The 12,239-nt window shown below is 37.5% G+C and overlaps 1 protein-coding gene across 11 annotated transcripts in view; it reads left to right on the top strand.

The window, feature by feature from the left end:
• Positions 1 to 12,239, top strand: part of DNM3 (dynamin 3) — a 619,318-nt gene that overhangs the window by 123,434 nt on the left and 483,645 nt on the right. The gene's annotated exons all lie outside the window — the stretch shown is intronic.

Genomic DNA, 12,239 nt, shown 5'->3' with positions numbered 1-12,239 from the left:
ATACTAGTCAGAATAAAAAAATTGACTAACATTCTCTGTCTTTTGACTTCTATTAGCTAGCGGGAGAAGGAGAGGGTAGGACAAACTGACAGAGTAACACTGAAACATATAAATTACCATATGTAAAATAGATAGCTAATAGGAAGTTGCTATATAACACAGGGAACTCAACCAGGTACTTGGTGATGACCTAGAGGGATAGGATGGATTGGAGGGTGGGAGGGACGTTCAAGAGGTAGGGGGTATATGTATACTTATGGCTGATTCTTGTATGGCAGAAACTAACACAACATTATAAAGCAATTATCCTCCAATTAAAAATAAATTTAAAAAAACTACCACTAGTGATGCATTTTGGTTTCTGTTTCCAAAAACCAGAAGGGCTGCTAATGTTGTTTATTACAAAGGGTTATGTCTTCACCTCAGGGGTTTAGAGACAACAGCCATGGGCGGTTAGAACCTGGGCAAGGTTAGACTTGAGACTGTGGTTGTGTGGGGTACTGAGACCTGGGTGTCATGCACATGGGAAATATTAAAAACCATGAGGATACTTAATGTTCTGGTGCAGAGGTTTTCCTGCCATAACTAGAAACTTTTATAAAAGGATTGCTAGCCCAGGACAGTGACTGTGGAGAAAACTAACAATTTGCTTCCATTTTTGAGTGTTAATTATGTATCAGCAGTAACACTTTGAAGATGCTTTACTTAATTCTTTACTTAATTTTTACAAGAATATTCTGAGATTGATATCATGATTCCTATTTTAGAAAAAGAGCCCCAGCAAGGTTAAGCTATTTGTCCAAAGCTACACTGTTGGTAGGAGTGGGGATTGTTATTAGTATAATATCTTGCTGACACAGTTAATATTGCAGTTTTAAGATAAGAAACTTGACGTGCTTGAACTATATTTTCAGGACACACTTTAGATTTTTATCAGGCATTTTTAATGTTAAGAAATATAAATATGTGAATAATAAGTATAGAAATTGTTTGGCTAATTCATAATTATTGTCTGATTTCCAGCATAATGCCCATATAGGAATATTTAACTGTTTGTCTCCACCTGCTGTTTTGTTAGTTGCTAAACCAGGCCAAAAATTAGTTAAAGGCATTATGTCTTATTCTGTGTGATTTGTTTTAGGACAATTAGTATTTAGCACAGAAGGCATTCCAAGAAATCACTAAGTGTTATGAGAAAGGGGAGGAAAACCACCATCTCTGTAAACATTTTTAAGTGATAAAGTTATGGTAGTTTGGGTTTCAGAGAAAAGTATACCTGAAGGCGTGGCTTGGGAGGACAAGAGCTGGACAAAGCATCAGTAAGGTGTCAGGTGAGGTCTGCAATGTCAAGAGCAAGGCAGTAGGGAGCAGATCTTCATAAGACAACACTGTTTTCAGTGCCTGGGGCCTGCCTCCAGTGCCAAGCTGGATCTGGGTTATGCCAGCTCCCTAGATCAGGCTGTGTACCTGTCTTCCCACCTCTGTCATCGGGGACGTGATGGTGGTAACCTGAATTTGGTCGTGGTAGGAAGATTTATGGTGCTGTGCTGTGCTTAGCTGCTCAGTTGTGTCCGACTCATTGCGACCCCGTGGACTGTAGCCCGCCAGGCCCCTCTGTCCGTGGGGATTCTCCAGGCAAGAATACTGGAATGGGTTGCCATGCCATCCTTGAGGGGATCTTCCCAACCCAGGGATCAAACCCAGGTTTCCTGCATTGCATGTGGACTCTTTACCGTCTGAACCAAGAAATGGGCAAATGCTACAAAGCAGGACTTCCTGCACCAGTGAGCCAACTGTTAAATATTTATCAGCATACCACCGGTTTCCTTCTTTTCAACACCTGATCTTACTGTTTATTGATTAAATAGCATGTCAGACTGTCATTTATGACTGAGTGTAATATTTTGATGAACTACTGAGTATACTGAAAGTGTCACTACTCTAAGAAGTGATTCGTTTGGAGTTTAATATTCCCCCTGAAGGAGAGTTTTTTTTTTAAAGACATCAGACTTCAGATCATTCTCTGCATTAAAAGTCATTTTTAAGGATGTATATAAATAAAGCCTGTAGGTTATGGTTAAGGACAAGTGATTTTTTTCTCCTGGGAAACTTTTCTGTTAAAATATTTCTCTAAATGTTATTATAGTCCTTATTCTCTAAATGTTATAATCCCTCACTCTCCTTTGTTTCAATAACATAAATGTGAGAAAGAAAGGTATTAAAAGTCAGAAATTTTCAAACTGGATTCATTAAAGGTAATTGTTCAAATTACTGAAGCATTCTTTCTTTTGTGGAAGATTTCCTTGCTGCTTCCGTGTGTCAAATATAATAGTTAATCAAAATTTGATTTAACACCTTATAATGTGCCTATGTTTTAAAACTGCCTAAGACTACTTACAATTTATCAGAGAATTATTATTGTTCAGTATTTTGGGTCCTTGATTAGAGTTGCTATAAACAACTGTTTTAATAAAGATGCTCAGTGACAGAAATCAAGTAATTTGTTTTCAAGGCACCAGATAAATAACAGGGTGAGGTGGAGACACTTAGTTCAGGCAGCAGGTCTGAGAAGCAGCAGGAAGGCTTGTGAAGGTGGAGCATCACTGTGTTCTGAGTGATGGACTGCACACTGGGGTCCATCTTCGGGTCAGCATGGAGAGCATTATGAGTCCTGGTGGAACTGAGCCAAAGGGCATTTGAGGAGACTGCTTCCTACGTCAATAGCCAGGGAATCATTAATTTTAGAGAAAAATGTCAACTTTATACAGCTGAGATGTTTTAAAGACGTTTGTACATTAGGTAGACTTTAAATCCTGATTTATATACAGTGGCCAGGACTTGTTTTCTAGTTTCTTAAATTAGACTGACACATACTTAATGGAAACATTCAAGTACCATTTTGAATAACAAATGGTTGTTTGAAAATATTGTAAAACTACCTCTCATTTTTTTCATTTGAATATTTGAGTTTAATTAAACTTGATATTGTAGAATAAGAGAGTCTGTTTTTGCAGAGGATGAAATGTTTATTGTTTTTCATCATATCAGGTTAATCACATGGAAAACATTCTTTCTTAACTATAGGTTTGACCTTGTTCTACTATTTGTTCTACCCTATTGCTTTCTATATAATGTACAGGTTACCACATATAGTGCAGAGTCATAGTTAACATCCCTTAAATATAGTTACTCTTAAATTTTAATGTGCATAAAATAGCATGTAGATTCCTGAGCATCACTCTCAGAGGTTTTGATTCAGTACGTCTGGGGTAGGGCTCAGAGTTCTGCATTTTAAAGAACTACTAGAGTTCTTCTAAAGCTGTTGGTCTTTGAGTCATACTTTGAGGAACACTTACAACAGTTTCATCTAATTATTTTAACAGTTGTTATCATTTCTTTATCTAGATACCTTTCCTTCATCCATATAGCAGGATCTTTTTGTTGAGGAATTGCCTATTGTTCTTTAAAAAGTTATCCAAATTTTTGGTCATGGAGTCTTTCTATAGGAATAAGCACCATGCTTTGAATGTAATAGGCATTCATTCCGTGCTGAACTGTAGCCTCCTCCTGTTGCCTGGACATCTAGCTCAGACACCAGCACACCTGGCCCTGGTATTTTAAGAACTTCAGGATCTTCAAAGACCAACAGAGGTTAAGGTTCTAAGATCTCCAAGTTGTGTTGTTAATATAATTGAGTTTCCTTCCAGGTGTAAATGTAGAAATATAAAAACCATCCAGGTGAAATCTCCACTCATCCCTTGGAGCTGGGGTCCTCCTCCTTGATTTCTGATAAGCCCAGGAATTCCCATGAAACCCATAGAATGTCACATAGTTATCAAGCACATAATCTTAATTCTGGAAAATGTAACTATCAAAAATAAATTAGAAATATTTAGTGGGGGAGTTGGACAAGAGGGGATCTTAGGTTTTCCAAGAAGTTTGATCACTGGTATAGAAGGGATCAAAGGGTTTCACTTTTCTGGAGGATGCACTGGGTTATTATTCCATGAATACTGGATGGATTATAATAAATGAACTTCCAAAAGTCCTTGGTGGAAGAACATTCTTGTTAAATGGATAGAGATGTAGAGACTGTAAACGTGTACGGTAGGGCTGTATTGAAATACCTCCAGATTTATAAACTATTTCATATTGAGGCCAAATGGTTCTCTTTCAGTGTTCTTATACACTTTTTGAGGGGGAAATAAGGTAGGTAGTACTGTTTAAGGCTTTCAGCCAGGCTTCCTTTAAATCTGGTTTGGTTGTTCTTTCAATATTTCCAGTTCAGTTGCTCAGTCATGTCCGACTCTTTGTGACCCCATGAACCGCAGCACACCAGGCCTTCCTGTCCATCACCAACTCCTGGAGTCTACCCAAACCCACGTTCATTGAGTCGGTGATGCCATCCAACCACCTCATCCTCTCTCCTCCTGCCCTCAATGTTTCCTAGCATCAGGGTCTTTTCAAATGAGTCAGCTCTTCACACCAAGTGGCCAAAGTATTGGAGTTTCAGCTTCAACATCAGTCCTTCCAATGAACACCCAGGACTGATCTCCTTTAGAATGGACTGGTTGGATCTCCTTGCAGTCCAAGGGACTCTCAAGAGTCTTCTCCAACACCACAGCTCAAAAGCATAAATTCTTTGGCCCTCAGCTTTCTTTATAGTCCAACTCTCACATTCATACATGACTACTGGAAAAACCGTAACCTTGACTAGACGGACTTTTGTTGGCAAAGTAATGTCTCAGCTTTTTAATATGCTGTCTAGGTTGGTCATGACTTTCCTTCCAAAGAATAAGAGTCTTTTAATTTCATTGCTGCAATCACCATCTAAACCTTTAACAACACATATATTTCCATTTAGGAAGAAAAGTAAATAAAAGTATATTGTTTTATAAAAATAAAGAAAAATATATTTCTTCTTAACAGAAATGAAGAAATAATACATTTCAATAGGATTACCACTCCTAGTTGTGAGGTTAAGATGACTTTTGAGTTGGCAATAATTGGTTGTTTTTCAGGTCTCTATTAAAATGTTAGGGAGACGCTATTGAGGCTTCTATCTGCCTTGAGTTTTCAAAGCAAAAATTATAGTCCTCTAACTTTAGACCCTTTTGGTTTATCTATTATTTACTTTAGGCTTATGTCTGCTTAAAGTAGTTAGACAGTAGAGAGACATCAAGTTCCATAATTTTGGGACTTTTCTTTCTTTTTATTACCTTCCTTGCTCCCATTTTTAAAAAAGTGAGCTTTCTTGAATAATTGATATTGAAGACCAAAAGATAAGCTGTGAAGTTGTAAATACCTGTTCAAATCTGAGAGGAGGAGGTATGAATTTTTTAATAGAAAGAAAATGAATAGACTTGCTTTACATCATGCTCATGGATATAGCCAACAAATGATTATTACTTAACTGCCATTTCCCGCTCTCATTTCCACCACCCCTCCACCTTGGGCTTCTAACAAAAAGAAATCTAAATCAAGCATGTCATGTGTATTTGCATTTGTTAGATGAATCAAGTAGTTTAGAATGCAGCTTTTCTGCCTACTCCTTCTCCGTGGTTCTTGTTTTACCCTTCCTACTGCCATAGCCTGCAGCCTCCTCTCTGTGTAACACTGACTTCAGTAGTTACTTGGCCCTGCTACTGTTGAGTGGTGTGGTCTCTAACTTGAAGAAACTGGTTGCTGTCTGAACAGCATAGGGAAGGTCATAGTTGAGCCACTCTGCTGGCTTGTAAGATGCTTTTGTACTAAATGGTGTTTCCTTTGCAAATGAATTAAATTCACATTAAATACTTTTTACTTGATGGTGTTAGTTGAATTTTAACAATCTCCTGAATATCTGGTGGAATTTCTTCTCATTGTTTTCTCCAAAGTGTATTTGTTTTGTAAATTTTTATCTTCATGTTTTAGCAGTCATTCATTCATTCATTCATCTGTTTGTTAAACAGATTTTAATGTCCGCAGTGTGCCACACTGAGAAGTTGCCAGTTTGTGTCCTGCATACCATGGTTCTTCAGTTTTCCTATTATTTTCATCTTGACATATTTAAAGAAACTGATTTTTTAACCTCTGCGTAAGTAACACAGTGGATAGGATTGTCTCTTTTATTTTAGTTTTTATTATTCCATTACATAGGGATTTGGGGTTAGGCAATATGTTACAGATGTTATGAAAATGAAAAGTAAGACTGAAGCACATATCTATGTAAGGTGTGTTGAAAGCATTTTGAGTCTCTGTCCTTTGGAGAGTCATTAAGGCATGGCCAAATGATTTTCTGTGTTAAATATCCATGTGCACTTGTTACTCTCATTCCTCATTAAAACTCTTTCTTGACATGTATATGATATATCTAATGCTTCATCATTTATTATTTTAATATTATTTTAACATTATTCTGCTGTACATGTATCTACTAAAGTCTGTGTTAGACTCTGTGTAGTCTTTTTATTGACCAGGTATTAGTGCATGATTCAGAATAAATACAAACATAATATAATACATATATTTTGTTTATTTTGACTCACAAGGTAGGTATAATCTTGAGAAGTTGTGTAAATTGTTCCTGGCCTTTTTTATCTTTTCATTATAGTGTATCTTTGCTAAATTGTTTAAGTGGGTGTATTCATAGTAAAAGTAAATGTGTAAAGAACACCTATTAGACAAGTGTTTAGTGAGCACCTTTTCTCTGTTCATGGTAAGCTATTGGGCTTCCTTGATAGCTCAGTTGGTAAAGAATCTGCCTGCAATGCAGAAGACCCTGGTTTGATTTCTTAAGGTTACTGAGAGGTGTACAAGAGATATTAACAGTGTGATTATTCTCACCTATCACACAATTCTTTTAATGTAGGGACTGGGTTATATGAATATAACCACCAGGTCTGAGCTACCAGGGAAGCCCACACTTTGTTTTACTTACTAACTAATTAAAAAGGACATTTATTCATATTAATATATCATCCTTCATCAACTTGCACACATTTTCTTTATATATGTGTGTGTGTGTGTGTGTGTGTGCGCGTGCGTGCGCTAAGTCACTTCAGTCATATCTGACTCTTTGCAATCCCAAAGGTGGACTGTAGCCCGCCAGGCACCCCTGTCCGTGGGATTCTCCAGGCAAGAATACTGGAGTGGGTTGCCATTTCCTTCTCCATATGTATGTGTGTGTGTGTATATATATATATATATATATATAACCCAGTCCCTACACTAAAAGAATAGTGTGATGAGAATAATCACCCTGTTAAATACTTGGTGGATAGTGTAATAGCAGAGGAAAAACTATGGGCTAAGAAGTTATCTGACTGAAGAAGGTCTACATATTGCAATTACCAAGTGAGACAGAATAGTGGAAATGAACATTTAGAGGCTGGACTTGGGGAACGTTCTTCATCGGAAAAGTTGGCCAGTCCTTTGCTTGGGTTGCCCCATCTTCACATTTAGACTTCTGTCATGGCATTCATCTTGGTGTATTATTAACTGGTGTAACTGTGTCCATCCTTCTATAATGTTTGCTCCTCAAAGGTAGAGACCAGTGAACGAAGCACGTCATTCTCATTTATAGTAACCACACTTCATTTTTTGTGCTGTGCTTAGTCGCCTAGTCGTGTCCAACTGTTTGTGAACCCAGGGACTTTAGCCCGCCGGGCTCCTCTATCCATGGGGACTCTTGCAGGCAAGAATAGTGGAGTGGGTTGCCATGCCCTCCTCCAGGGGATCTTCCCAGTTCAGGGATCGAACCCAGATCTCCCACATTGCAGGTGGATTCCTTACTGTCTGAGCCACCAGGGAAGCCCACACTTTGTTTTATTCACATACTAATTAGAAAGGACATTTACTGATATTAATATATTATCCTTCATCAACTTGCACACATTTCTTATTTCTATGTCAGTGCTGTTCTTTTTCTAGTTATCCCCAACAGTAGTGACTTTTAATATTTGTATAATAAAACTGAGTTTCTTGTGGTCTTATGGGCAGAAGTGAATGCATTTATTTACATTTACATTTTTTTATTTACATTTATTTATTTACATTTTTGCATAAGAAGAATTTATGATAAGGAATGATTACTACAATTTGTATTTTGCATTTTTGTTTCTCTTTTTATTGGGGCTGATCTGTTTGTATTTTTGTTATACAGTATTTGGATTTTTTGCTCACTTTCTCGAGTTGAGGATACATAGGTTAAGGACTTAAAATAGAAATGCAGAGTAGATTTTGCACAGGTGGCTTTAGTATTTACTGAGTAAGCTCTTGGGGAAAGAGATTTGATGTCTTAGTCCAGAATGTCTTCAAATGTTGCTTGCTTGATTTTGTTTTAAATGGCATAACATACCTGACAGTATTTTCTGCTTGGAGCCTAGACCTTCGATGTGTGATCCACGTTACTGTCCCCTGAACTACTGGCATTGAGTTTAACCTCTTTTTAAGGAACCATAAGTTCTAGTTGTTAAAGTAAAAATAGTAGAGATATATACCAAACTTTTATGTAAAGAAATAAGTGAAATGTGAAACTAAAACATTTAAATAATACAACCTTAAAGAAATAAAATGACAGATTGTACCAGTGCAAGGAGAAATATTGGGTAAATATTAGATTAATTAAAATGTCATTCATTCATTCTACAAATATTTATTGAGAGCTTCTCTGTACTAGACATGTAGTGATAAAGTGGGTCACCCTGATCTTATGGGGCAAGACACACAATAAACAAAGCAATATAAATTACATAGTATGTTAGATAATGTAAAGTGCTATGGAATAAAAATGCTCATGGTAAGGGGATTGAGATCACTGAGTTGCAATGTCATGTAGGTTCTGAGTGTAACAAAGTCTATGAGGAGCTGAGGGGTGAACCATGTGGCTGTTTTGAGGAAGAGCATTCCAGGCAGAAGCCAGAGACCGTGCAAAGCCCTGAGGTGGGCATATGCCTCACTTTACTGAGGAAAAGTAGGGAAACCAGTGTGGCATGTATCAGAGGAGATTCTTATTTCTATACATTATGGTTGAGGGTTAGAAGTTGATTGGTTGATTTCCTGTTTTTATAAATAGGGAGTAATCATTTGTTCCATAAGTGTATTACTGATTTTTCAACAAGTAAAAATTCAGTGACGTATATTTTAAGAAGAAATTGCTTAAAACAAGGGCTGGGGTGGGAATGCAAACTAGTATAGCCACTATGGAGAACAGTGTGGAGATTCCTTAAAAAACTGGAAATAGAACTGCCATATGACCCAACAATCCCACTGCTGGGCATACACACTGAGGAAACCAGAATTGAAAGAGACACGTGCACCCCAATGTTCATCACAGCACTGTTTATAATAGCCAGGACATGGAAGCAACCAAGATGTCCATCAGCAGACGAATGGATAAGAAGGCTGTAGTATACATACTGGAGAAGGCAATGGCACCCCAATCCAGTACTCTTGCCTGGAAAACTCCCATGGACAGAGGAGCCTGGTAGGCCGCAGTCCATGGGGTCACGAAGAGTCGGACACGACTGAGCAACTTCACTTTCACTTTTCACTTTAATGCACTGGAGAAGGAAGTGGCAACCCACTCCAGTGTTCTTGCCTGGACAATCCCAGGGACAGGGGAGCCTGGTGGGCTGCTGTCTATGGGGTCGCACAGAGTTGGGCATGACTGAAGTGAGTTAGCAGCAGCAGCAGCAATACATATACACAATGGAATATTACTCAGCCATTAAAAAGAATACATCTGAATCAGTTCTAATGAGGTGGATGAAACTGGAGCCTATTATACAGAGTGAAGTAAGCCAGAAAGATAAAGACCAATACAGTATACTAATGCATATATATGGAATTTAGAAAGATGATAATGATAATCTTTTATGCGAGACAGCAAAAGAGACACAGATGTATAAAACAAACTTTTGGACTCTGAGGGAGAAGGTGAGGGTGAGATGATCTGAGAGAATAGCACTGAAACATGTACATTATCATATGTGAAACAGATCGCCAGTCCAGGTTCAATGCATGAACGGGGTGCTCAGGGTTGGTGCACTGGGATGATCCTGAGGGTTGGGATAAGGAGGGAGGTGGGAGGGGGGTTCAAGATGGGGAACACATGTAAACCCATGGCTGATTCATGTCAGTGTATGGCAAAAACCACTACAATATTGTAAAGTAATTAGCCTCCAATTAAAATAAATAAAACAAAAAACAAGGGTTGGCAAGTTTTTTTTGTAAAGACTCAGGTATTTTAGGCTTTGTAGGACATATGGTCTCTGTCTCAACAACTGCTTGACTCTTCTATTGTATCATGAAAACAGCTATAGAAAGTGTGTAAATGGTATGGCTGTGTTCCAAGGAGCTTGATTTATGATCTCTGATATTTGAATTTCATAGAATCTTCACATGCCATGAAATAGTTCTCTATTGATTTTTTTTCAGCCATTTAAAAAATGAAAACCATTCTTAATTTATGGGCTATATAAAAACTGTTGGTGGGTTGAGTTAGATTCTAAGACCAAATAGTTTGCCAACCCCTGATTTAAACATAATTACAATTTTGTTGATTCAAACTAGTATATGATTTTATAGTGTTCAAGGGCTGTTAGTGTGAGCATCATTTATTATTGTACAGTATTTGAAATAGATTGTTTTGGTATGGGTTTATATTAAAGTTCTAATCTCCTTTAAAAGTATGCTGCATCATTGTCTGTTTTTTCAAAAAGGATGATGCACGATTGGAAAAAACATCAAATTATTTGCATTTTTGGTTCATAAGGTTTTATTTAGGTAAGAATTTATTAGACAATATACAGCAGAGATAGGTAGATAAACAGTTCAGAAATAGAATTAATCATTAGAAAAGTTTGGTAAGATGACAAATTAAAATGTTTCTTAAAGGAGGATTTCAGAAAATGAATTTTTTCAACACATACTTTATTGTTAATGTCAATTTCTTAAAGATCTTAGTAATTATGAGAGGCTATTTCAAGATTTAAAGTTTGTGATGTATCTTTATTTAACAATGGAGGAGTACAGGAAGTTGACAGTAGAAGCAAAGAGAATGAACTGGTAGATGTTAGATTTTTTGGTGGTCTAAGAGTTTTCTTTTTTTTTTAATGGTTTGAAAACTACTAAAAAGTACATTTCTAAATATTTTTTATTTAGTTTTCACTCTGAAACAAGGGGATAAGATTGGGAACAATGGTAGTTGGCAGTGCAATGGTATGGTATGGTGCGTGTGTGCTTGGTTGAGTCTGACTCTATGACCCCATGGACTGTAACCCACCAGGCTCCTCTGTCCATGGGATTTTTTCAGGCAAGAATACCAGAGTGGGTTTCCATTTCTTCCTCCAGGGAACCTTCCTGACCCAGGGATCTAACCTGAGTCTCCTGTGTCTCCTGCAGGTAGATTCTTTACCACTGAGCCACCTGGGAAGCCTGGTGGAATAGTCTGCTGTTAAACTTTTCCAGTGTAGTTTCCTTTTGAGATACCATGTTTTTCATCTTTAGAAGTTCAATTTGCATTTATTAAAAATATTTTCCATTTCTCTATCATCAACTTCATGGTTTCTTCAGTCTTCTTGAAGAAAGCATATGGAATATCGCTTTGTAATTTCTGTTTCTGTTCCTCTTGAATGAATTTTAACCTGGTTATGGGTCATATTTTCCTGCTTTGTTCATGCTTGGTAATCTTGACTAGATATTGGACATGGTGAATTTCATGTTGTATTGGATATTGTTTTAGTAATTTTGAGCTTTATTCTCATGTGCAGTTAACAGGCGTCCATTTGATCTTCTTGAGGCTTTCTTTTAAAATTTGTTAGTATGGGTTCAGAGAAGCTTTTAGTCAAAGGAAAACTTGACCTCATTATTGAGTTTATTTGAAGATATTAGTAAGCATTTCCACTCTTGCACATTGGAGCACGCTCTACTCTGTGCTTTTTGTGAGCTCTGGGTATCATTTTCCCTACTCTGTCCGGTGGTTCTTTCCTCCAGCCTCAAAGCTGTCCTTAGATGTGTTCACTGATCAGTACTCGGGGGACTTCTTTCAGGGTCTTGGGAACACTCTCTCTGTGTAGCCCTGTTCTCATCAGTGTTTCACACCACAAAATTCTAGCTGCATTTGCTTCCTGAACTCTTGAGTTCTGTCTTTTCATCTCAGTGAGAACATTGAGGTCTACTGGGTTCTCCTCTCTGTGCTGTTGCATTGACATTCTCTCCAGGCAGTGTGCTGGAGTAGTTGAAGCATTCACCCTGTT

This window comes from Cervus canadensis, chromosome 13 (assembly GCF_019320065.1).
Source record: "Cervus canadensis isolate Bull #8, Minnesota chromosome 13, ASM1932006v1, whole genome shotgun sequence".
NCBI classification, from domain to species: Eukaryota; Metazoa; Chordata; class Mammalia; order Artiodactyla; family Cervidae; genus Cervus; species Cervus canadensis.
This window is presented reverse-complemented; position numbering and strand designations above follow the sequence as displayed.